The sequence below is a fragment of the Pteropus medius genome, unplaced genomic scaffold, assembly GCF_902729225.1.
Source record: "Pteropus medius unplaced genomic scaffold, Ma_sr-lr_union100, whole genome shotgun sequence".
NCBI classification, from domain to species: Eukaryota; Metazoa; Chordata; class Mammalia; order Chiroptera; family Pteropodidae; genus Pteropus; species Pteropus medius.
In genome coordinates, this window is record NW_024349801.1 from 14267115 (window position 1) to 14293541 (window position 26427).

General features: G+C 34.1%; 1 pseudogene; it reads left to right on the top strand.

Annotated features, from left to right (window-relative positions):
• Positions 1–17018: 17018 nt before the first annotated feature.
• Positions 17019–17137, top strand: LOC120623139 (uncharacterized; annotated as a pseudogene).
• The last annotated feature ends 9290 nt before the right edge of the window (positions 17138–26427 follow it).

Genomic DNA, 26427 nt, shown 5'->3' on the forward strand with positions numbered 1-26427 from the left:
TGGCAAGAATCAAGGGCTCATAAATAGAGAATTAGGTACAAAACTGATTTAGTATCAGAAGACTTGTCATAATAAAATACAAATTAAAAGGGGGAAAAAAAAACAACACAAACTACAAACATCACAAAACCCATGAAAAAAATGACTTAATATTTTTATCAAATAACTATCTGGCATAGATCTATACGACTTTTTTTTTCCCCACAGTTTTTTACTACATACTCTTTGCCTCTTTTTTGGTTATGATTTTTGTGAGATGATTTTTATTAGAGAGAATAGAAAAAATAAATCAATCTTTTCTCTAGAATGGTTAATAATTTTTTTATAAAGTATCGATAATTAGAATGTCTTTTTACTTTACAACTCTTATCGGTAATATGTAAATATTTAGAATTATTGTCACATTTTAGGGAAACTGTCAAGTTTCTTTTAAATATAAGCTTTAGACTTCTAATTTTTTCCTGTGCAGCAACTAAACAAATACTTTTTTAAATGAAAATGCATGGGTCATATGGAAATGTATAGGTCGTGTTATTAGTCTACTTCTGACATGAAAGAACTTCCTTTTTTTACTAGATATTACTGAGAACTGAACTCTACTTTTCATTGGGCATATCTTATGGTTGGACAATATTTCCACAGACTAGCCTTTATTAGAATTTTTCAATCTTGCTTCTCCTCCATTATCCATATAATTCTGCCACCTGGCACGTTCATATCACCCATAGGTGACAGGACCTCTAGATTTTCACTTCCTTGTCACAACCCTGGCTGAGATGGCATAGCAGACCGAAAGAAAATTCCCAGAAGCCACTCCAATACCAGCACAGCCAACAATAATTAAACCAGACAGAGAAGCAGCTGAAAATCACATAAATATAGCCTTTTAAACCAAAATTAAACGTATTCCCAACTCAACTTCCCATTAACCAGATTCCCATGTCAAATGCTAGTTTCATGGAAATACCATCAAAATAATCTGTTAGTAAGCTGAGGGAGAAATTTGTGTATAGATAAGAGTTTAGAGTCTAATGTAAGATGAATCTTTCAGTACATGGTTTCATTAAGATTAAATAGGATCATTACATAATAGCTTAAGATTGATGGACAGAAGAAGGTGAGATATTTGAAACCTAATTCAAAGACTCTTTGGAAGTGAACCACATATCCTTAATTGAACAGTTTGATGTTCACGTAAACATTGTTTTGGGGATGATCTTGAATGTAACAAAGTAATTTGCAACTTTTACCTGCCTGGACATGAGTTTCCTAGAATATTAAAGTCATGTTATTGAAGAGTAAAGTCACGTTTTTACGGATATACAAACAGGAAGGTGGTGGTGTGGATAGTTTGTGCTTGTACCCCAAATGTCTTTCCATAGCCTTTCTGATAACAGCTGTAGGAAGGAAGTCAAACTGAAGAGAGAGAGTACTCTGAACATTTGTGGTGTAAATTGTTACTTGAATTTTTTACGAAAATATGTGGTCATGTGACCATGTCCAAGGACAAGCAAACAAAGAGAGCTGAGGCTTAAACTTCTTTAGTTTTATAGCATATCCTCCTTTTAGGAAGGAAATTCCTGGACTACTGCATCATTTCTCCCCTTTCATCCTGATTAAATATTAAACTTTACCCCTAGTCTAATGCAGGTAAATGGAGGAACAAACTTGAGCAAGACTGCACTAACCCAAGACAATGGTCCTAGGGGAGCCTCCATTCTGATTTCGTGATGCTAACCCAGAACCATCACTCATGACTCTTTATTCTTATTCTTTCCCTGCTCTTTTAATGAGTATATTATTTTTCTGGTAATGTGAGCACTTCAGTAATCAATGCCATTTAGCATGCTGAATAGATATGAGTAATTCCATTACTTATTAATGATGAAAAATTACTAGGATGAAACATGTTTTTCAGCATATTTTCTGATGGTTTGTGGAAAGATTGCCTTTTGTTTGGCTACGAAAGCACCTTATTCATTTCCTCTGCAGCAGCAGGAGGGGGATGATATTACATATATATTGCACATATACAGTATATGTATGCACATATATGCACATATACATAAGCAAATACATATATTCCTCTCATTTTAATTTTATTAATAATATTAATTTAAATTGCATTGCATTTCCTAACTTGCTATGACTCCTTCAAAGAAAAAATGTTTTTTACGTATTTTGTAAAATTCAAAATGAAGGCTGACTTGTTTTGTTTTATTTAATTCATTCATTCATTTGTTGGAAAGCATGATCATTTTTATGTCTAAGCAGGAATTATGAGCAAATTTGTATTAAAAGCAGACTCTAGCTGCCTGGAATGCTTTAAGTCATCTAGTTTGCTGGCTCACTTTATCTTGTAAGATTTAAGTAAAACCAGCTTAAATCTTCATCTGTCCTGTAGCTAGAATGTCTCCAGGAATTTTAGAGAACTAGCATTTTACTTTGTCACCTCCTGTTCTAATTTCCATTTTTTCCTAAATTCTTAAGTTCAGTCAAGCCTTTGGCTTCTCAGTTGAGCAAGTCAGAACTTTTCATGTTTTTATAAAGATCCACACAGAATTTATTGAGAAGAGTTTGGTGTACAATTCAATATTTACTGAAATTTTAATTATGTCATTGATGGTGGTATGTGCTGCGCAGTCTGTGCATGTGTGCCTGTGTGTGTGTGTGTGTGTGCGTGTGCGTGTGTGCACAGGATTGGGGATGGTGAACGGTGAGTGAGGGTTATAGTTTGATGTTGCAGAGCATATTAAACAATTAGACAACTCTATCTAAAGCTATATGGTTTTTGACTCTTCTGGCTACCCTGTCACCCCAAACTAACATATCAGCCACATTTTCAGGCTCTTCTCTTGACCCTAATTTCCCTTTCATGCCAGTTACCTGCCATTTATCCCCTGACTCTATTGAGCAATTTTATGTCCTCTTCCTTCACATTAAGACATGGGATGAATTATGAAGAGATATATTTCATGAGCAATGTACTGTATAAAGGAGTTTCTCTAAATGGAATTCCATTTGCCTCAGAGAGAAATGATCACTTCTTCTGAGAGGAAGGAGTACAAATTGGTTGTTGTTTAAAGAAAGACACACACAAACACACAGACATTTGCTTTGCACCACAGGAAGTTAGAGAGGTAGAGGCCAATCTAGGCCTCCAGCCTCCCTGTCCATGGTCCTAAATTATCACTGGATGCCCTGGAGCACATCAAGGAAACACTTCCTTCTTTAATATCACTTTAGACTACTTTTAAAAAACCTAGTTTAACATATTGTAATGTTAAAATTTGTGTTATAACCCTTGAACACATTATAAATAGTTATCTCTACTGTTAGCCATAGATTGATGATTGTCATAATATCTCTATATCTGTAAAATTCTAGCTTTGACCGCAACTCTTTTAATTTTACACATGAGTTCATTTTTCAGTACCGTAACTTATTGGCTACATGGAAACATATGGTAATCCAGGTGTAAGCACTTCTGGAAAACTGCCCAAGCAGCTGAATCCCCACTTGGCATTCTACTTTTGGCCTGTAATCAGACTCTTCCCAAACTGGACCACTTTTGATGTTGAGGAATACATAATTGTGTTAAGGCTCTTAGTATTTCTTGGATCTGGATGATAATAAGAATCACTTGAGCTGTGAAGGAGAGACTTTAAAAACAAAATGAAAAAGAAAAATGGATTATCAGTTCCCACTCACAGAGATTTCTTGGCTCTACACATTTTCTATTGAATCAGTATCACAATTTCAAAAACAATTTCCTAGTGATTTGAAAACTACACTAGGCACCAGGAAGCTCATGGTTTCTACTCTCTGGGTAGTTTTTAAGTAACCAGTTCTCTTTCTATCATTTTAATTTAGGGAAATAATAAGTTATTTCACTAATGTTCATCTCAAGTTTTCATCCAGAATTGTTCAATTCTTGCATGTGTCCTACTCCTTCATTTATAGCAGAGACAATAAGGGGCGTGGTCTTTGGAGGCAAATCCAGGTCCAACCTCAGAAAGTTTCTCACTTATTTGTACCCTCATTGTTCTCATTGAGGGGTGAATGTAATTCTCTCACAAGGGGTATATTTGGGGATTAAATATAAATGCATAATCCCATATTTCCCTACAACAGACATTTTGATAAATAATAGTCTCATTTCTCTGTTGGCAGAGTTTTGGACAAGTCAATTACCCATTTCAGTGACTATAATAAAAGGATCAGTATACTACCTGAGCTTTCTTTGTGCTAAAAATTGTAGAATATTAAAATTATAGGATATTAAATATCCAGTCTTCCTGCAATTTCATAATCTACCAGTAAGTTTACTTAATGTTCTAAAATGTCAAGGATCATATTTCTAGCTATCTAAATAAGGTAGTAAAAATATAGTTCATTAATTCTTGTCATTCACATGTTTATAATGTAAAATAACCAATTACGGAAGTTGTATAATCTCAGCTGCAGAAAAATATCAAAGATTAAGCACCAAAACTCCTCAGAAAAAAAAAAAAAAAGCATTAATTTTTACCCCAGGCATTATGGAAACAAAACAAAGAAAAAAACAATAAGTCAACAACAAAAACAGAATAATGGCTTAGGGGACACAAGTAAAATCTTATAAACAAATTGTTCTCCCCTCGAATTAAATAAGACCATTAGGGCACCAAATGGTGTATTTATTATTTTGATACATTTCCAATACGAAATACTGACTAAAATGCAATTAATTTTCATCTGTTATCCTTTGCTCACTAGAAAGTTCCCAGAACCATATCACTGATACAGTAGTTGAAGAAATTCTAAGTTAGTTTTGCTTTCTTGCAAATTATAATGAAATCAAAGGAATTTTGTTGTTGAAGAGCTGATCAATTGATTCTTGGACTCAGAGCCCATATGTCATTCTCCTTGAGCCAGTAGAGCTCATGTCTCAAACTAGATTTAAAAAAAAAAAAAAAAGATATGACTTCTTCGTTCCCCTAGAAGACTGACTAAATAACCTAATTCCAGAAAAAAAGTATAAAAAAGTATGAACACATAGGGAGTGCAGAGCACGTTATACCCGTTGACTCGTGTCTCTGCACGTCTGGGATCCTTCTCTTCTTTGGTTTCCTTTCTCTCTTCCCCTTACATCACCTGAGGCATTTCTGTCACTCTGCCATCTCTGCCTCTAGAGTCCAATTTTCATTCTAGAAGTAGATCTTGATCTCCCTTAAGTGTCGATCCCATATTATCCTGGCAATCAATAAAATATTCTTATTTTTTGTCCCTAGAGAATTCATAGATTTTTTTCTGCATTTTTTTAGAGTGACTTACACACAAGATAAGTAAACTTTTCCTTCACTAAGATTTCTCAGGTAACAATTCAATGTTAAGAAAAGAACTCCTAGATCTATTTATCTTATCAATGGCTTCCATGGAGAGTGGGGGGTGGGGTGGAGAGTGGGAGAAGCATTATGGAATAGCAGTCTCTTGCTGTCAATCACCTGTACTTGATGTGAAATTCTAGTAACAGAAATTCCTTATAAAATGCATTCATTACTTGGGTAAAATTACACACACACACACACAGGAGTACAGTGTTTGAGAAGTGACCTCTTTTAAATAATTGATTTGGTGGAATACTTAGACACTTTGCCACAAGGTGGGGCAAAAAGGATAAGTGCAGACTAAGAGAAGGAAACACACTGAAGCTATATTCTTGCTTACCGCTTGTAATACAAATCCCATAAATATTTTATTTGACTCTTTGTTTCTGATAAATAAAACCCTCATTTGGAATGACATTTTATTCCTTGTCCTCAAGCATTTGCCTGAGTCCCTGTTTTCTGCCTCTAATGAGTAAAGAAACAGCCCTAAGGTCTGTAAACTAATTCGCATGACAATAAAAAACATCATCTTCAAGACAGAGATTCTCCGGGGGGGTTTTGATTAAGAAAAGAGGGACAGTTCATTCATAAACTTCAGAGACTGCTAGTTGAGTACCAAGGGAATTTTAAGTATCTGAACAGGGAAGTTCTTATAGCCCATCAGCTCTCCAATTTGGTGCGCTCTATCACCACTGCCAACGCAGCTGCTGGGGGAGGCTGCCAAAGATGTGGGAATGGAAGGGGATGGGACTGCAATGGGGGGAAATATTTCACACAACTTGGCACCGTCTGCCATTCTCTTAATCTGTGTTCAGAAAGGAGGGGATTGACTGGATGTCGGCAGTGTCTCAGACAGCCAAGTTTTTTGTCGATATAATCATAAAAACATGCTGAATTTGTTTTACTAAAAACATGAAGGGGTAAAGAACATTCCATATATGTTTAAAATTTAAAAAATTTTTATATTAACATATAGTTAGCATACGATGTTATATTAGCTTCGCAGTGATATGACATTTATATATCTTACAATTTGATCACCACAATAAATCTAATAATCATCTGTCACTGTACAAAGTTATTACAGCATTATTGACTATTATCCCTGTGTTTTATGTTACATCCCTCAGACTTATTGATTTTATAACTAGAAATTTCTACCTTTTACTGCCCTTCACCTTTTTCACCTGTCCCTCCCCCACCCCCTGCCATCTGGCAACCATCAATTTGTTCTCTGTATCTATGATTCTGTTTTTGTTTTATTTATTCATTTTTTTTAAGATTCCACATATGAGTGAAATCATCCAGTATTTGTCTTTCTCTGTTTTACTTATTTCACTTAAGAGAATACCCTGTAGATTTATTCATATTGTCACAGATGGCAAGATTTCATTCTTTTTCATTGCTGAGTAATATTCCACTATATATATATATATAAAAACACACACACAGATATAGTGGAATATTACTCAGCAATGAGTAATATTCATTGCTGAGTAATGAATATACATATATACATATATATATATCATATCTTTTTATCCATTATTCTATCAATGGCCATATGTGTTTTTAGCTATGTTTGCTTTGTAGGGATCTTAAACCAACTCAAACACTAACTTCTATTATTTCAGCACACCATTGTAATTCACTTGGTTGTAAGAGTCTGCCAGGATAATAGAGGACTATGCAGACTTCTCAGTGAGCAGAAGGATGTGGGTAATGCAATTGATTCTACCTACAAACCTTCTGAAGTGTGTGTGTAAAGGGAGAAAGAGACAGAGGTTGCCAGATTCTACCAACAAATTAGGACACATTTTTGGCTGCTCTTTTCTTTTCCAATGTATTATGTATTAAAATTATGAATGATGCTTCTGGATTATATTCTTCCTTATATAAGAATAATCTTAATACTTTTCTTCCAGCAGATAGAGATAAAGTAAGCAAAGACAAGTTGTGAGGGAATGGGCATATGTGTGATTTGAAGGAGAGATAGATTTGAGGTTTGCGGGGAGAAGGAGACAAGGGGCTTTGGGACGTTTTTGGCCTCTGTAGATTAAGAGAGATAAACCAACGAATCACCTGTCTGCCCTTAATTCTTAGGGACAGCATGTGCTTAAATGTTAGCACTCATACCCAGAGCTAGAGATGGAGCCAGGAATTGCTTCTTTCTTTCTCTCTCTCAGAGGGTTCTCTGAGGCCCAAGCAGGGAGATGTTTATAAGCCTGGACATGTGTGTATGTTACCTCACACTCATCCTGCCACACTGGTCATCGCCCAAATTGTTCTTGTTTCTCCTCGTCCTTAGAAGCACAAAGAAATGCATCTGATGCTTTGACCTTAATTAGCTATCAATGCTCTTCTTCCCAAACCAGAAGTAGCCAGATGACTGGCTGAGTCTTTGAAGAGTTCTGAATCCCATCTTTATATCTTACAAATACATAAGCATAATCAAATTCAACTATACACCTAACTGTTTTCTTCTCTGGAATTAGTAATAATTTATGTTTCTCAGGAGTTTGTGTGTGGCGGTGCATGTGTGTGTCTGTGTGCGAAAACAAACTATTAGGCATATATCTAAGATAAACTTCAGAAAGCATTTCTTCATCTGAGCCCTCCAAAATGGTTTCATTTAGTTCTGTTAAAACATTCACATGAAAACAAACTAGTAACTAACTAGCTTCCCTCCCTCATTTCCTCTCTCTCACCTTCCTTCCTTCCTTCCTCACTCCCTCACTTCCCTCCCTCTCTTCCTTCCTTCTTCCCTCCCTCTTTTCCTTTCCTTTTTTAAAAAGAGAATTACCCAGTAACCATTTCAAAGAATTGTATCAATTTTATAGGAAAACTTATACCAGAAAATCTCAGCAACTCTGATGTATGTGTACTAGTTGCCTCAATTTACTGTAGGAATAAGACACACGCAAATGAAATTCAACAGCGACATGAGTCTAAATAGTTTACAATAAGCCTTCCTTGAGCTCTGACACAGAGGCATTCAGTCATTCTGCCTTGATTACAAAATAATTCTGAAGCAATATCATTGCTATTTTTACATAACCTGGGATGAAATTATTTTTCTTCTTTAGTTATTAAATTTAATTGATAGATTCATAATATTTAAATGCTTTATCAACCCCTTCAACCTGTCATTTTTAACAATTCAAAGGCATTTTAAAATTTAATGCTATTAAATCAGAACCAACACTGACTCATTTTTAGCTTATTTATTTTCTAGTGTGCCGTGGAAACACAGTGTGGTTCGAATGAATAGACTGCAACATTACCTTTTGTTTGCTGATAGAATTATTTTACCTAAAACAGTAGATGTTGTTGCGAATAGTTAATTGCTTATGTCATCAACTGTCAAATTAGTACATTTTAGGGAGCTTTTATCTTGATTAAAATTTTCTTCAGAAGATAATTAAAATCTCATTCACTAGTCTTTGTTGTAATGAATTATCCAACAGTCAAAGTTACAAAAAACATCTCTAAACATTCTTGGTCTGATTGGCTTTCTTTATTTATTAAATGCCACAGTGACTTAATTCAGTATATGGTGAATCCGAATTCTGTGATTATTACTAAAAAGAACTACAGAGGAGTTCAAATGAAGAACTATGAAAAAAATTATATATTTTTTTTCTTGTTTCATGTTAGGGACTTATAAAAGTCATTTGAAATGGAAAAAAATATGGTCATTATCAACATCTTAAGTTTTGCTTGATTCGAAGGTATATATACAAAAATATTAAAATCTAGAAAGTTTTCTAAATGAAATTAAATTGTTATTTTTGTTTTTGTTACATTGTGGCATAAGCCTTTCTCCAAGTTTTCATGCCTACTTCCCCCTTTGGCAAAATAGAACTAATACGTAACATGATGAGATTATTGCATGAGATGGTTTTGCTACTGATGATAGTATGTACCAATATACTATCAATATATCCATATGTTGCATTTATAAGATGATACATATATTTCATATACTATCTCCCTTAGTTGTATCCAATGAAGCACCTGGGAAGTATGCTTTTATTATGTTCAATTTGCAGGTATTGGACTTAAGGCTTAAAAATATTCAGTGAATTTCCCAAAGTCACACTGAAAGTGAAACAGCTGAGATTCAAACCACAGCCAACATGGTACCAAACAGGAATCCTAGGCACCCAGTCTCTCCATTCTGCTATGTTCAGGACATAGGGTGAATGCTTTTAAAGGTTATTCCCTTCTTTCCCATCCCTGGGAAATCTTACCAACAGTTCATTTCCATCGATAGATTCATGCAAGCTACAGAGAGACTGTTTCTATCTTTAAGATTTTGTATTTACTTCTACTTCCCTGAATCTAAGCTTTAGCCAGCATGCTATGGTTAAGGTTATTTTAGACTGTATGAGACATTCCGCACTCCCCCACCCCTCACCCCTGCTTTTTCTCCCCTTTCTCCCTAATACGTAGGTTTTATTGTCATAGCAATAGTTACTGCAGTGTGATTGAACTTGAAGTTCAACTGCTCATCTTCAATTTGGAGCTCATTGACAAACTCCTTTGCTGAAGCACTTAAAGTTTCCTATCTATCAAAGGCCCACTCTGTGCCACCTTTCAAGATCACCTTTGAATGAGTTTCTTATTGTAGGGAATAAGCACAGTTTTTTTTTTTTTTAAGGCCCCCCAAGAAACTGTTCAGCCCTTAGATAAAGGAGAACATTAGGAAAATAAGTTGGCAATTATTTTTTTTCTGTGTGTAGAAATGAAGCTATATTTTGAGCTAGGGAGATGCAAAAAAGAAAACATTTACAGAGTATTGCTGATGATCATAAAAGCCTAAATACTTAAAATGCAAACTGGAGTAATAAAAACTTTAAAAATGTAGCACCGTCAGCAAATTAGGGAAGACCACTCCAACCAAAATTTCTTAATCTTTTTTAACAGTTTCATTGAGATGTAATTCACATAACATACATTTTCCCCATATTGTGTAAAATTTCATGGTTTTTATTCACTGCTTTATGCAACCATCAATCACTAAAGTCAATTTAAGAGCATTTTTATCACCCCAAAGAGAAACTTCCATACTGATAAACAGTGACAAATTAACTTTATCCAAAAAAGTCTGGCTTTTCCCCTCAGCAACTGGGAGATGACTTCTAGGCCCCTATCATGCTCTCCTTGATAGGAGTGTCTGCCTGGGGACTTTGACCACTGGACAGTCTATCAACGTGATTTATGATGGGGAATTTGGATATGCCATATCATTTCCAACTTCCAGGGGAACTAGAGACTCAGAGTATTAGCCTGAAACTTCTGGGTCTGGAGAGTGAAAGTCAGCCATGCAGTCAGTATGAGATCAAGCCACAATAAAAACTTTAGGCACCGAAAGCTTGGGCGAGCTCCCCTGGGTAGCAACAGTCTTTGAGTCTTGTCATACACCATAGCCAGAAGGAGGTAAGACCATCCAGGAGTCCAAGGAGAGAATGATGGAGAGTTTCACGTTTGGACCAGTCCCATACTTTGCCATTTTCATCTCTTCCTTTAGCTGATATTAATGTATTTCCCTTTGTTACAATACAACTATAATCATAAGTATAGTGTTTTCAGAGTTCTGTGATTCATTTTAGCAAATTATCAAACTTGAGGGTGGTAGTGGGAACCTCCAAATTTGTAGGTATTCTGAAGTGAAGGTGGTCCTGAGACCCGCCCCTATCCCCAAATTTGAAACTGGTATCTGAATTTTAAGGTCACTCTTGTGGGAACTATTCTCTCAGACCGGGAAGTGTGTCTAACACATTGTACTTCTTGATTTCCCTGAAGCCCTCTCCTCTGCCCAGACTGTGAAAACTACGAATCTGTCTTTTGTCTTTATATTTTTACAAATGAAATCGTACAATAGGTGATCTTGTGTGACTGTATTCTATTAATTAGCATACTATTTTTAATGTTTATGCAAGTTGTAGCATACATTCGTTTTTCATTTCTTTTCATGCCTAAGTAATATTCCATTGAATGGATATACCACTTTTTGTTTATCCATTCATCAGTTTATAAACGTTTAGGCTGTTTACATTTTTCAAATATTATGAATAGTACTGCTATAAACATTTCAGTACAAGTTTTTGTTTGAATACCTGTTTTCGTGTCTTTTGGGTATATACTAGATACAGAATTACTAGGTCATAGAATTTTATGTTTAGCTTAGCAAGGGACTATCAAACACTTTTCCATAGTAGCTGCACCATTTTGCATTCTCCCCAGCTATGTGTGATGGTTCCAATTCTTCCATATCCTAGACAACATTTGTCACTTTCCATCATTTTGGTTATAGCCAACCTATGGTCATGCAGTAATAACTTATAGTTTTGGTTTACATTTTCCTAATGAGTAATGATGTTCAGCATCTTTTCACATACTTGCTAGCATTTGTATATCTTCTTTGGAGAAATTTTTATTTATATCCTTTGCTCATTTTAAAATTGAGTATTTTTCTTTTTGTTGTAAAGTTCTTTTTATATAACTTATACACTAGACCCTTATCAGATCTTTGATTTTCAAATATTATCTCATACTTTGTAGGTCATTATTTCACTTTCTTTGTAGTGTCTTTTGAAGTACAAGAATTTTTAACTATAATGAAGTCTATTTTTTTCTTTCACTTGTACTTTTATTGTTATAGATAAGAAGGCTGTGCCTAAGACCACAAAAATTCACTCTTATGTTCTCTTTTAATAATTTTATAGTTTTAGCTTTTACTTTTTATGAACCATTTTCAATTAATTTTTTATGTATGGTAGAGGACTTCATTTTTTTTTTTTGTATGTGGATATCTAGTTGTCCTAGCACCATTTGTTGAAAACATTGCTCATCCCTCATTCGATTGCCTTGGCATCCTTGTTGAAAATCAATTGACCATAAATATAAAGGTTTGTTTCTGGACTCTCAGTTCTATTCCATTGATCTATATGTCTCTCTTCATTCCGGCACCATGCTGTCTTGATTATTCTAGCTTTGCAGTGAATAGGAATATGCAAGTACAATGCTATTCTCTTTTTAAAGAGTGTTTGGCTATTCCGAGTAAAATCTCTAAATCTTAACAGTTATGGAGAACTTACTCTGTGAATGTGTGGGTGGACAGGAGATGCAGAAGACATCATGACCTACCACATACATACATATCTACCTCTCTCCTCATAAATATACAGTTCCGGCTAGACTGTAAGTTATAAGAAGACAGGGATGACTAGATCTGATTTATTTTTAGATCTACAGATTTTACCTAAACTTTTCTATTATATTAACTCATTTCTCTGAGTTCAAAGGGAGAAAATCTTACAACAGAGTAGGAGGTTATTGAAAGTTTTATGTAAGTAGTAATATGTCACCTGCATTTTAAAAGACTACCAAGATTTTGGTGGGATGAAGAAACAGCTTGAGCCAGAATATAGAGAAAAAAGACTATCAAAAAGAAAAAAAAAACTGTTTCTCTTCACTTTTGACACCAAATGTGTGTGTGTTTTTTACAGTAAGCAATTCTCCAGTTTTTGGAGGGCATCAATAGGATGCCTTACAATGTAATTAATTCTGATATTACCTAGAGTTAATTGACACCCCACAGGTTAAGGGCTTGGTCCCATAACACTGCCTCCAACTTCGTATGTCAAACCCAAGTCCCAAGTGGTCAGTTGTCACCTGTACTTCTGACCAACTGAGGCATTCCCACAACCCCCTTCATAGATTCAATAATTTGATAAAATGACTCACAGAACTCAGGGTAAGGCTTTACTCACTATTACTGGTTTATTAGACATGATATTGCACAAGATACAAATGAAGAGCCTGATGCAGAGGTATATAGAGAGAGGTCCTGAAGTGGCTGAGTGCAGGAGCTTCTGTCCCCATGGAGTTTGGGTTGTGCCACCCTCCTGATGTGTAGAGTTTTCACCAACCTGGAAGCCCTCCATACTCAGTCATTTAGGGGAGGTTCCATTACAGAGACACATTTGATTAAATCATTTGCCATTGGTGATTAAACTCAACCTCCAGCTCCTCTTCACTTTCCGGAGGTCAGAGAGAGGTGGTGTTGAAAGTCCAACCTTCTAATCACATGAATGGTTTCTCTTTAAAGCAGCCCCATTGGCCAAGAGAGAGTCACTTCATTAGCATAAATTCAGATGTGATTGAAAGGTGATTATTATGAATAACAGTACAGTCCTCTCACTCCTAATACTCAAGAAATTCCAAGGGCTTTAGGGGCTCTGTGCCAGAAACCAAAGATGAAGACCAAATCTATATTTCTTATTATATCTTAATATCATACTACCCAAGAATGATGAAGTAGCTGAAGCTAAGATGTCTAAGATGTCCAGCAAGACAGATAAGATGTAAAAGAAATATGAATAGTCCTGAAAGTCAACAGGTTTATTGTTTAATGAGGAAATACAATATAACAAAAGAGCTATTTAATATTTGCAAATTGTAGACAGGAAAGGTAACTGATACTTACTGAGGTCCTACTATGACAAATGTTTTACATACATTTTTAAAAACCAATATCTTAACAAATAGCTTGTGAGATAAACATTAACAACTTTGTATATATGAGGATGATAAGGCTTAGAGGTAATAAATTACATAAGATCAGGTAACATAAAAAATGCCCAAAGTGGGATTATGACCCAAGTTTCTGACCTCAGAGCCCAAGTTCTTTCAAATAAACGTGATGTTTAAGAAGATAATTAATGAATAACAAGTGCCACAGAATCGTTGTGAGGAATTTAATGTGAGAGGCATGGGTTGGAAATATATTGACCTAGAAACTGGATCTCTTTAAAGGAACATCGTGTGGTAGGATATGTAACTGATACTTGATAGATTTTTTTTTTCAAGATCGAAGTTTGCTTTATTGAACAATTAATTTTTTAAGTTTTTCAATTACAGTTAACATTTAATATTATTCAAATATAAAGCATAGTTACACCTTTATATAACTTACAAGGTGTTCCCTTCGATTAGTCTGGTCCCCAGCTCTCACTATACATAGTTATCACAATATTATTGACTATATTCCCTATGTTGTACTTTATAACCCCGTGACTATTTTGTAACTACTAATTAATAATTCTTAATTCTTTCACCTTTAGGCAATTTGACACATAATGGATTTCAGTACTTCTGTGTAAACTATCACCCCTCCTTTCAATAGAATACATTCATTGGAAGTAACTGAAAGTCAAGAAAAAATGAAATTTTAATATTAAAATGTTTTTTATTCTATGGGCTCAGAGGAAAAATTAGTGAAATAATACGAAAATGTTCTAAAACCACTAAAAATATACTTAGTTAATTACTACACTGTTGATTGCAATGTAAAGGAGAATCTATTTTATTTTTTAAAAATTAAATATAGCTCATGAGACATATTTCATAGATTTTGTTACTTAGGGGTGCAGTAATTGTCAAGAAACTGAAAGAAAATGGATAGTGTGTTTTGACATTTTTCTTCCAAGAAGGGGAACATTATTAATCACCCCTGCGGGTATTTTGATGCTTTGCGGACTAAGAAAGTCTTCAGTGATTGTGTATAATTTGTGGCATACCCTAAATTAACAGTAATCTCTTTGTGGATACATCCTTTGTACTAAGGTAATTTCTCACATCCTCAGTTATTTAATTGTACTTTGAACAGTTTTGGCAGGCAACTCATTATGTATTCTCCTCACTGTATTTTATTTTTATTATACAAAGTCACATTGAAATGAAATGGATATATGCACCATTGGCTTTAATAGGATTTTGCATTGTAAGAATAATATACAGGTACAGCGTACTGCAGAGGAATGTCTTGTGGAGTAAGAATAACAGGATTATTGTGGAATTCCACAGCCATCTAACTCAATCAGCAGTCATCCTACAGGTTATGGTTTTCTTTACAGGGACATAGAAAACTGAAGGCCAAGTGGTTTTAACAAGACCGCATATGTAATATTCCTTTTAGAAAGTACTATCTGGAATACTTTGTCAATGCGAAATTGAATTTAGGTAATGCAAAAGAGTTAAGGAAACCATAAAAACTTTGTACTGTATCCAAAGTCATTTCTTGACAAGTGGGACACCCATTTAACAAAAATTTCTCTGTCAGTTCAATTTCTAAGTGATTTTGTAGTAATGCTCAGACCTTAAGAAAGTATCGGAAGTCTGAGCTAATTGACTTTCTTCTGAGGCTAAAAATGAGCAAAAAAATGATCATGATGGAGCAAATCAGTTATTTTGGGAATTAGCATTTATTGAACAACTTTTCGGCATCTATCAGGATGAACACACAAGAGGTGGTAAAGAATCATAATTAAATACATGAGCTTCTGAGTCAGGTCTCTCTGGCTCCAGTCTATGTAGTTGGCATTATGCAGATGAATTAACCTTTTAGATTCATAACCACAAAACGGGCATAACAATAGGGTATAATTCATAGTGTTCTTAGGAAGAATAAATAAACTGTGACATATGAAAAGTGGTTAGTATAGAGTCCAGTGTACAGTAGGCTCTCCATATTTCCTATTATAATTCCCCAAGAGCCTAAACTGTAACAACAAGTACAGTCTAGTGCCACAAGAGCCTAAACTGTAGCAACAAGTATAATCTAGTAAACAAATAACATAATACAGTGGTCAAATTAGTTTGTGAATTTCTGGTGGAGGATGGTATATGAACCAATTACTCATATGTAGTCAGATGGTAAAGGCTCTGAGAATTACTGCTGAAAGGAGAAATGTTTACCTTTTCCAAGTGAAAGGTGTTAAAATAAACATAGGCAAGAAGATAAATATTTAATATCATTTTATCATTTTTGCATACCAAATTTCTGTTTATGTAAGGTATCATTTATTGTGTGTAGACTAAAATTTTTCAAAGAATGTTTCCTAGACCATTAATTAGCAAGGTTCTCGTGAGAAAATGGCCATATACTCAAACAATTCTGGGAAAAAGCTGTTTTAAATAAAAGCTAAAAGACTATTTTACGTTTCATCTTCCAGTTTATTTCCCAATAGCTTAGTAGCTGTCTCTGGAGAGTGGTTTTCGAGCTCTAGAATGTGAGATTGAGAGAATGGAAAATGATGAATTGTGGATGGAAACAGAAAGGAAGGCTGCTTTGACTAGAGATACTTCTTCCATATAGTCTGCTTCTTGTACTGAGATGCATGTGAAATATTGCATTGTCTTCTGGGCAGTGCCCTTTCAAGAGGCAGGTCACAATCTGTTGAAAATGGAAATTCTTTTCCAGCCAACAGTTCATCTTTCTGCCTTTAAATTTTAGGTAAGCTTTTAGAAGGATCCTTCTACTTTCATTTTCTCCACCTGTTTACACTTATCCTCCACCATTATTTCTTTGAAACTACTCCCATTAGTCACCAGAGAGCCACCCAGTACCAGATTATACAGAAATCTCCTTAGTTTTCCTTTGATTTGAATTCTCCACCAAACCATCATTTCTATTTGAAAACGAGTGACCAGAAATTTTAGTAGTAAATCGTGTTTCTAGAATCCACTCTTTTGTTTTATCTTTTCTTCCCTTAAAGATCTGTTTCCTCAGTATTCTTGAGGTATTATCCTCTTCTCAAAGTGATACACCAAAACTTCACTTAATATCTAAAGGCCGTTCCAGTCTCTGGCCATGCTACCCTGAGCAAGCCTGATCCCGTCTGATCTCGGAAGCTAAGCAGGGTCGGGCCTGGTTAGTACTTGGATGGGAGACCACCTAGGAAGACCAGGGGCTGTAGGCCTAAAAATAAGGGATTGTAAGCTGACAAGGTCCTTGCAATCTGTGAGCTCAACTAAGGGCGGCCTCACCTAAAAAAAAAAAATAATAATAAAAATATCTAACGACTGTTCCATCTCAAATCTATACCTCTAGGTTTGGCATTTCCTAAGAAGGTTAAACCTCTGTATCCATATCACATCCTCAAGAAAATTTAAACTTAACATATCCTTAGATAGACTCATCTTCTTCACTTTTTTCCTTTTCATTATAGTTACCCAAGTAAAAAAATGCACCAATAAGCATGGTTCTTTATCTTTTCTTACTTGTGTATAGAGTCAGTGACAAAACCTTGTCTTTTCTATCTCTTTGCTGTCTCCCAATCTACTATTCCTACTATGCTAATTGGACACATGATTCAACCCTTGGCTGAACCATATTCTTTATTTCACTTCTATCAGTTTTAAAACTCTACACTCCATTATAGATATTTCTTGCAAATTTCCCATTCTAGAACACACATCGAAATATACCCTTCTATTTCTTAATATCAGTCAGTGACTCCCCAGTGTCTATGAGATAACATCATCATATGTTTCCTAAAAAGCAATGTCTTTGCTATGTTTCTTCCTACCTTCTAGATGATCCTACCTTAAAGATCTGTTTCCTCAGTATTCTTGAGGTATTATCCTCTTCTCAAAGTGATAACACCAAAACTCATTACCTAGAAGTTCTCACGATTTTTCTAGACTCATACCTGACGCTTCAGCCATTTTGCACAGACCTAGCTTTCTCCCACCTCTCCCATTGCATATACGTCTTCTCTTCCTGGAGAAGATTTGCACCACTTTTTCACTTAGCGAACATTTGTTTCTCATCTCAATACAAATTCTGTCTTTACTCTATGAATCAAGAAATCATGGCAGCAGACTGCAGGTCCACTTTTGTTTGCTCCCACTGCATACTCTATTTGTACTCATGAAGATCTGCTTTGCCTTTATGCCTACCAGAACATATATGCTTTGAGCGCATTGGCTATTTTTTAATAGTTTTTTATTTTTAGAATCTAGCATGGCCATAACAGAATTTTTAAAAAAGATGCATGCACAAATAAAATTTTAAAAAAATATATTCTCATTGAAAGAGATATTTACATAGAAGAAAACTTTGAGGAGAGCTACTATGACTTCTAATTTAGGTGTACATCATATACTATATTGAGTAGAATATTTTATTTGAAGAATAATTTTCCTTGGCTATAATGAGTTTTATATCTATATAGGTAATGATCAAGTAGACACTTGTCGAGGATGCTATAGAACTGATTGAAGTCTTTTCCAGTATATTAAAAATTCATTAGCTCTATAAAAGATTATGTTTGATGGTATATAGATGGGGAAATTTATACATTTTCTTTTGCACTTACTTTATCTTTATGACAAGTAATATTGGGTCTTTTATTTACTCTAATAATATAAAATTTCCTTTTCATATCTATTTTTATGTGAAAGCAAATCAATAAATAAATTATGAATTCATATGACAACAGGTAGTTTAAGGACAGAGAAAAAAATGTAAAGATTATGCAAGATGTACATGTTTGGATCACAGCACGTTAGAAATCAAATAAAAAATGCAAAAAAAAAATGACTTTTGAAGTCCCTTAAACTGTTCTGTAATTCTCAACTTATTTCTTTTTATGTAAGGCTTAATACCCTATTTTGCAGGTAGGATTCTAATGTCGGTATGAATATTAAGCTCATTACCTAGTTCAACCCTTGTTTTCTAAACCCTTACATTTAAATGGCTAATACCTACTTTAAAAGAACTCATCTTGAGGTCTTATTGATTCAATTCATTTTTAGTAAGATGGAAAAAATATTTTCACATAATTTTCCTGTTTAGTTATTCACATGAATAATCTGTACCTAGGAATACAAATATTTTTTGAATAGATTGTGCGTATATGAAAATGCAAGTGACTGTGTGTGTATGTGTGTGTACACATGTAAATTCAAAAAGAACTAGTCATGTAGAAGTTGTCATAGCAACATAGCATTGTTTCCCAAAGAGCAAAGTAAATAAGCACTTTTCACATAACACCCACACTTGTCTTGACACTGTGACATTTCTTCCTAAAGCAAACCCTTAAATCAATAAAAGGTTTCAGCACCAAAGTGAAAGGAGTTTCATGATTTATGCACTTTGAGGTATGACCCCCACAAGAGAAGAAAATTCTTTAGTCAGATATGCCTCTGCTACCCGAATTCTGAAGAAAAGCTTTCAATAAATGAGATCAGGGAGGTCACACTCACTCATTCATCCCTTCTTTGATGTTTTCATGGATCTTTATATGAATAATTTGGCCAATACTACAGAATGGCACACATAACTACACTATGAAATGGGTTTTAGAGAGGATTATTTGATATAAAACCAATGAAAGTCTTAGGGTTAAAGATTCATGGATGTCGTACATGGAAGGGATCTCAACGTTATCTAGGCTAGTGCTTTCTATAGTTGCTATCTTATTACCTAAAAATTTTTATATATACTTTTTATTGTATAAACTATAGTTGCATAATTTTTAAGGAATTATTTAAAAACATTTGTATACAGATTAACTTAGCCCAACGTCTAGTTCATGAGAGGTGTCAATCAAATGATAGCTACTATTTTGTATACCTTCCCTTTTTCCCTTTGAATCACAAGACACTTAAACTATCAAAACATCGATATGAGGAAAATTAAAATGTGAACATAAATAATATTATCAAATCTATAGAAAAAAGTCAGAAAGCCTTTTTTTAAAATCCTACATAAAGCTGTCCAGAAGATCATTTTCCTCTTTCCTCTTTCTTCTTTCCTATTTGAACTACTTGTATTTTTTCTAGAATATTTATACAGATTAGGAAATGCGATCAGTTCTTTATCTTAAGTACTTTACTAATGAGTTAAAATAATATGTGATGTGTGTGCTAATCTGATACATATTTGAACTTTCTGCCTTTTTTTTTTTTCTGATGAGCAGTTGCCATTTAGGCACTCTGAAGCATTTTTCTAGGCAGTTTAACTAGCTGTTGTAAATTAAACTATGAGGCATGTCCTCTTAATTGAAGTGGAAGTGCAAATAATTGACCTTAAACTTAAATACCTCACTTTCAAGTAAGGGCATCCTGTTCTAGCAAATAGCCCTTCATCAGTATACAGGTTGCTAAAAGCTTATCAAAGATTAATGGGAAGGGGATATATAATAAACACATGCCATATTAAAGGTAATTGTATTTCTCCCTGTAAAACAGCACAGCCTCTGTATTCATAATAATATTGTTGACTGATGTTAGAACATTTACCAACTTATATAGATTTCTCTTTTCTGAGCAAATAACCATCAATGACTACTTTGTAAAACATAATTCTTTCTAAAATATATTTCATAGGTGATTGTTCTATTCAAAGTTTTGCTGAAAGCGTATTGTAAGTCTATGGGCAGAAAATTTTCCATTTTAATTAAAAGTAATATTTAAATGTATAACTGCTGTAATGATTTATATATTTTGACTACCCAGAATGATTCCATTGGTAGCTTTGAAAATATGTCTATTTAAATAGCAATCTTGGGCTCCTAAAGTGCTAATTAAACAGTAGGATTGTTAGTTTTCTTTAAACTGTTGTTAATATTAATTGACTATTTCAGTTTCTATTAAAGATGCACTTTTTTTTTTGAAATTCACCATATTCCTGATCAATTTACCTTATCTGTTTCCTTCTTCCCTCCTCCTTTCCTTCCCTTTTCCTTTCCTTCTTACTTCCTTTTCTAGCTTTTAGGTACATATATTGACTACATTTTCCAATGCATTTCTGGAATAATTCTCACTTAATCATGTGTATTTTTTATGTGTGGCTAGTTTTGGTTTGCTAGTATTTTGCTGGTGATTTTTACACCCTATTTGTAAGAGATATTGCTCTGGAGTTTCCTTTTCTTGAAATGTCTTTGTCTGGTTTTGGCATAAGCTTAATATCGGCCTTGAGTTGAGATATATTCCTTCCTCTTCTACTTAGTGGAAAAGTTTGTGAAAGATTAGTGTTAATTTATTTTTAGAAATTCGATAGAATTCACAAGTGAAGTCATCTGATTCTGAGCATTTCTTTGTGGGAAGTTTTTAAATTACTAATTTATTCTTATTTGTTAGAAGTTTATGAAAACTTTTTGTTTTTTTCTTGAGTCAGAATTGGTAGTTTATGTACCTAGGAATTTTCTATTTTACTTAGGTTCTCAATTTATTAGCATATGATTGTTCAAAATAGTCCCTTATAATATCTTCTTATAGTCCTTCAGTGGTAATGCCCTCTAATTGGAATCAGAGTCTCTCTCTGTCTCTCTCTGTCTCTCTCTGTCTCTCTCTCTCTCTCTCTCTCCCCACATCCCTCTCTCCCCCTCTTCCCTCTCTTATCATTCTAACTAAAAGTTTATTGATTTTGTTATTCCTTTCAAAGAGCCAACTTTTAGTTTCTTTGATTTTCTTAATTATTTCTCTGTTCTTTGTTATTTATATCCATGGTAATATTTATGATTCCTTTCTTTTCGCTGGTAAGTTTTAAGATTAGATTATTGATTTGAGATCTTTCTTCTTTCTTAATGTAGGTGTTTAGAACTGTAATTTTTCTCTAAGCACTTCTTTGGCTGCATCCCATAAACTTTGATATATTCTGTTATTGTTTTTATTCATCTCACAGTATTTTCAAATTTTCCTTGTGATTTTTCCTTCAAACCATTTACCACTTAGGGTTATGTTGCTTAATTTCCATATGTTGTGAATTTTCCAAGTTTTCCTTTATATATTTTTTTGTTTGTTTGTTTGTTTTTTGAAGAACATATTTTGTATAATTGAAATAATTTAAAATTCATAGAGACTTGTTTTAGGGCCTAATATATGATCTATCTGGAGAGTGTTCCAAATAAACTTAAGAAAAATGTATATTCTACTGTCTTTGTGAGAAGTGTTTTATAAAGGTCTATTAGATTTAGTGGTGTGTTATTTGTTTGCTTTTTTAATTTATTAAGGTAACACTGATTAATAGCATATAAATTTTAGGTATTCAACATTATAATTTGATATCTATACTCTATTGTGTGCTTACCACCAAAAGTCTAGTTTCCTTCCATCACCATGTATTTAACCCTCTTTACCCAACTTGCCCAACCCATCATCCTCCTCTCCTATAATCATAATTTTATTGTATGTACCTATGAGTTAATTTTGTTTTGTTAGTTTTATATTTTACACATGAGTTAAATAATATGGTTTTATAATAGCCAAGATATGGAAGCAGCCTAAGTAAGAATCCATGAACAAATGAATGGATAAAGATGCTAACATTACCACACACACACACACACACACACACACACACACACACATACACGAATATTAGTCATGAAAAAGATGAAATATGGCCTTATGTGACAAGATGGATGGATCTCGAGAGTATTTTGCTAATTGAAATAAGTCAGATGGAAGAGATCAAGTTTTTAATTTTTTTAGTATTCTTCAAGTTCTCTATTTCTTTGTTAATCTTCTATTTTATATTGAAAGTGGAGTACTGAAATCTCCTCTATTCTCCTTGGATTGTTTTTCCCTTTTGATATGTCAGTGTTGCCTCCTATGTTTTGTAACTCAGTTTTTAGGTTCAATTATTATTAGAATTTAATGAGATGGAAATGTAATTTATCATGGAAGTGGACACAAGTTCTAATGGTAGTAAATGATGACTCAGGAGCTAAATTTCTCTCACGCAGAACTAAAAGAAGAGTAGAGTAGCTGGGATCTCATCAAGGATGCCCAAATAGATCAGAGTTCTTTCTGAAGTGGAGCAAATAATTTCAAAGAATCTCTGTCTGTTCTTTTCTTTTTGCTCTTTTTCACCAGTAGTGATACTTTTCTTCTTTAATCTCAAATTTATATTTCTGTAGGCTTACTGTACTGATAAATTGAGATTAAATCCTCTAATATAGATATATTCCTTTCCTCTAAATTTTAAGTCCTTGCTGCAATAGATGTTTATTTTATCCCACCTTCATAATTCAATGCTATTTCCTCCCAGTTTCCTGATTGAGACTGAATTACATGTCATGCCATTAGAAAACCATTCATGAACTCAGCTTTACTTTTAATGAAACTTTTACTTCCTTAATTTCATTCAAATTCTGACCATTTTGAATGGCTTCTACCATGGTATTTGCATCTCTGCTCACCTTTAAGTTGGAATGTTGTGTACTGTCCCTTGAAGATTCTCATTCACCATTTTTGGGGTAGGATGGCCAAGTAATTAAAATCTCATCTCTGGAAACCCAGCTCCACCCCTTACTAGATGGCTGATCTTGACTAGTTTACTGGATCTCTCTAAACTTAATATCCTTACTGGGGTGTTGGTAACTTTTACTCAGTAGGATTGTTATGACGATAACAACTATAAAGGCATTTAAAGTTTTTAGCAAAGGTCTTGTAAATAGTAACCACTCATAAACACTAGTTATAAAATGACACTATTTATTATTTTATTTATTTTAATATTCTTTTTATTATTTATTTATTTAATATTGTTTTAATATTCTTTAGGAAATATTCCATGATCAACCTTTCACCTCGAGTACCAAGTTTGTGCTTCTTTATTAACTGATCCTCTCTCAATCACCACACTTACACCTAAAAGAATATAATTATAACATCATGTGAACCACTTTTTATTTCTCCCATGAGCTGTCAATGTCACAGAGTATAGGTTATATCAAATTCAGCCTTGAACATTCAGATCCAAGTACAGACACCTATACAAGTTGGTGATTTTCATTTTTTTTTTTAAAAAAAATAAACAGGCAGATGATACTTTACTAAAAAAAGTGAAAGTAGACATCAAGCTATTCTCATCCTACACATCTTGCCTATAAATATAAATATATGTGGGTTCTGTCATGGGAGACAGTTTTTACAATTTTACCATGCTCATCTTGGAAATGAAAGACTTTCAAGCCCTAAACCTTGACTAAGGATGCTTTTATCTGTTCTTGAGTTAAACTAAGCACAAGATAGGTGGCTCTACTATATTGAGAATAGATATTTATGTCATTTTAGCTTTCTTGAGGCAGAATGGGGAATCAAGGTCAGAACATCTATATGAGTTTAGTTAGATAGACTAAACAGGTCTATGTTCTTGTTAGATTGGAACTGTTTTCTGAAAGTCAGGTAAAAAAAAATACTGAACTAGAAGGTCAAATTGGCTGGTAACTAGGGAACTAAAATTGATTTATTTTACAAAAGAGGCATTTTATTCTATTTGCTGAGAAAGTTTATTATATCTTCATATGTATGGTTAAGAAAAAAATGAAGATCTAATTTTGGCATAGCTTTTTAAAAACATGTTTGATATGTTTGCTGAGATAATAGGAAAATATAATAATGAATTCTAATAAGTAGCATTACCCTACTATTTGTCTGTAAAATACTTATTTGTAAAAGTGTATACCGTGGTTAACAATTATTTATTTTTGATGATGCTTCTCTGATAGAGGGATATTTATTGATTGCACATATTCTGGAGAGAATTTTAACCACAGATTTAGTGAAGAAGTGTGACAGTCAAAAAAGCTCTAATTTATCACTAGTAATTCTTCCTCTATTACATTAATTTAAGATAATTTTATTTCCATCACAATCTATGTCTTGTTTAACAGAAAATTGCACACTATAAAATGTGTGACTGTCATTGGTGCTATTTACATATATATCCTAGTTCTTTTCCTCTTGTAGATATATAGCAGGAATACACTTTCTCATTCTTTCAATATCATACATGACTTTGATAATAAAATGTGAGCTATAGTGATGTGTGTTGCTTCTGAATGGATGTATCAAGTGTCAGTGGCATGAAATACAATATGCCTTTCCTTTTGTAGGTCGGAAAAAACACATATTGAGATAAAGTTTTTGATGCTGTTAACAAATCAGGACACGCTTATTGGCTTAAAACAACACACATTTATTATATCACAGTTTCTGTTGGTCAAAGATCTGAGCGTGGCTGAACTGAGTTCTCTGCTTAGGATCTCAGTGGTCTGCAATCAGGGTCTCAGCTGCACCGTGTTCTCATGTGGAGGCTTGATTAGGGAGGAATCCGTTTCCAAGCTCATTCAGGTTGTTGGTAAGAATTTAGTTCCTTCGCAGCTGTAGAACTGTAGAACTGAAAGTTCAGGCTTCTTGCCTCCTGTTGACTAGAAGCTATCTTTATCTCCTAGAGGCCACCTGCAATTCTTAGAGGCTGCCCACAGTTTCTCGTCATGGGTGCTTTCCCAACTTGGCCATTCATTTAATCAAGCTAGTAAGGAGGATCTCTAGAAAACAATCTGTTAGCAAAGTTGAGTTTTTTTGTGATATAACCTAGTAGTGGAAGTGACATACTACATCACCTTTGCCACATTCTATTGATAAAGTGAAAATCACAGTTCTTACCTACTCAAGAGAAGAGAATCACAAAGGTATAAACAGCAGGAGGCAGGAATCCTGGGGGCCCCTCGAGAGTCTAAAGTCCATCTGCCACACATATGAATCAATGCCTCCTATTAAACTCTGTTGGACATAGAACATGAGTGAGAATAAATTTTTTTTTACAGTAAAAGAAAGACCGAGCTGGTGGGGTGTTTGTTACAGAAGCAAAACCTAGTATATCCTGACTGAATATGGTATTAATGTAATATCTATGTTTCTGTTAATCCAGTTTTGACGTTATTTTTATTTGTTACTATGATATCTTATTATACACCTCATTATTGCACCTTTCAGTCTTTTGTATACTTCTTTCATTATGTCATTTTCTTCCCTTTGGTTATGAACTATGCAAGGTACCATGCAGACCTATTTCCTCAGTACTTTGCACACTGCCTGACACATGATAGGAATGTCCTTTGATGTTTCCTAGAATTTATCTGCAAATTGAATCTGCCATGTATCATATTGATGGTCAGCACTGATTTCTATCACCACATAATTGCACTGAGTAAATCAAATTTTGGCATGATGCCATTAACTCTGTTGAGGGTATTATTATGAAAGAGCCTCAAGAAATCCTTGTGTATACTAGAGGCCACCGTTTATGATGCCAGCTGTTCATTCGCTGAGTCTTGTTTGGGTGGCTGCTGACGGGCAAGTATGTTGCTAATCATGAAGGAGAATTTTCAGTTCTCATCATTGGGAAAAATTATATTTACCTCAAATGTAATTTTGTTTTATTTTGTTTTGTTTTCCCATGTCATCAATTGTA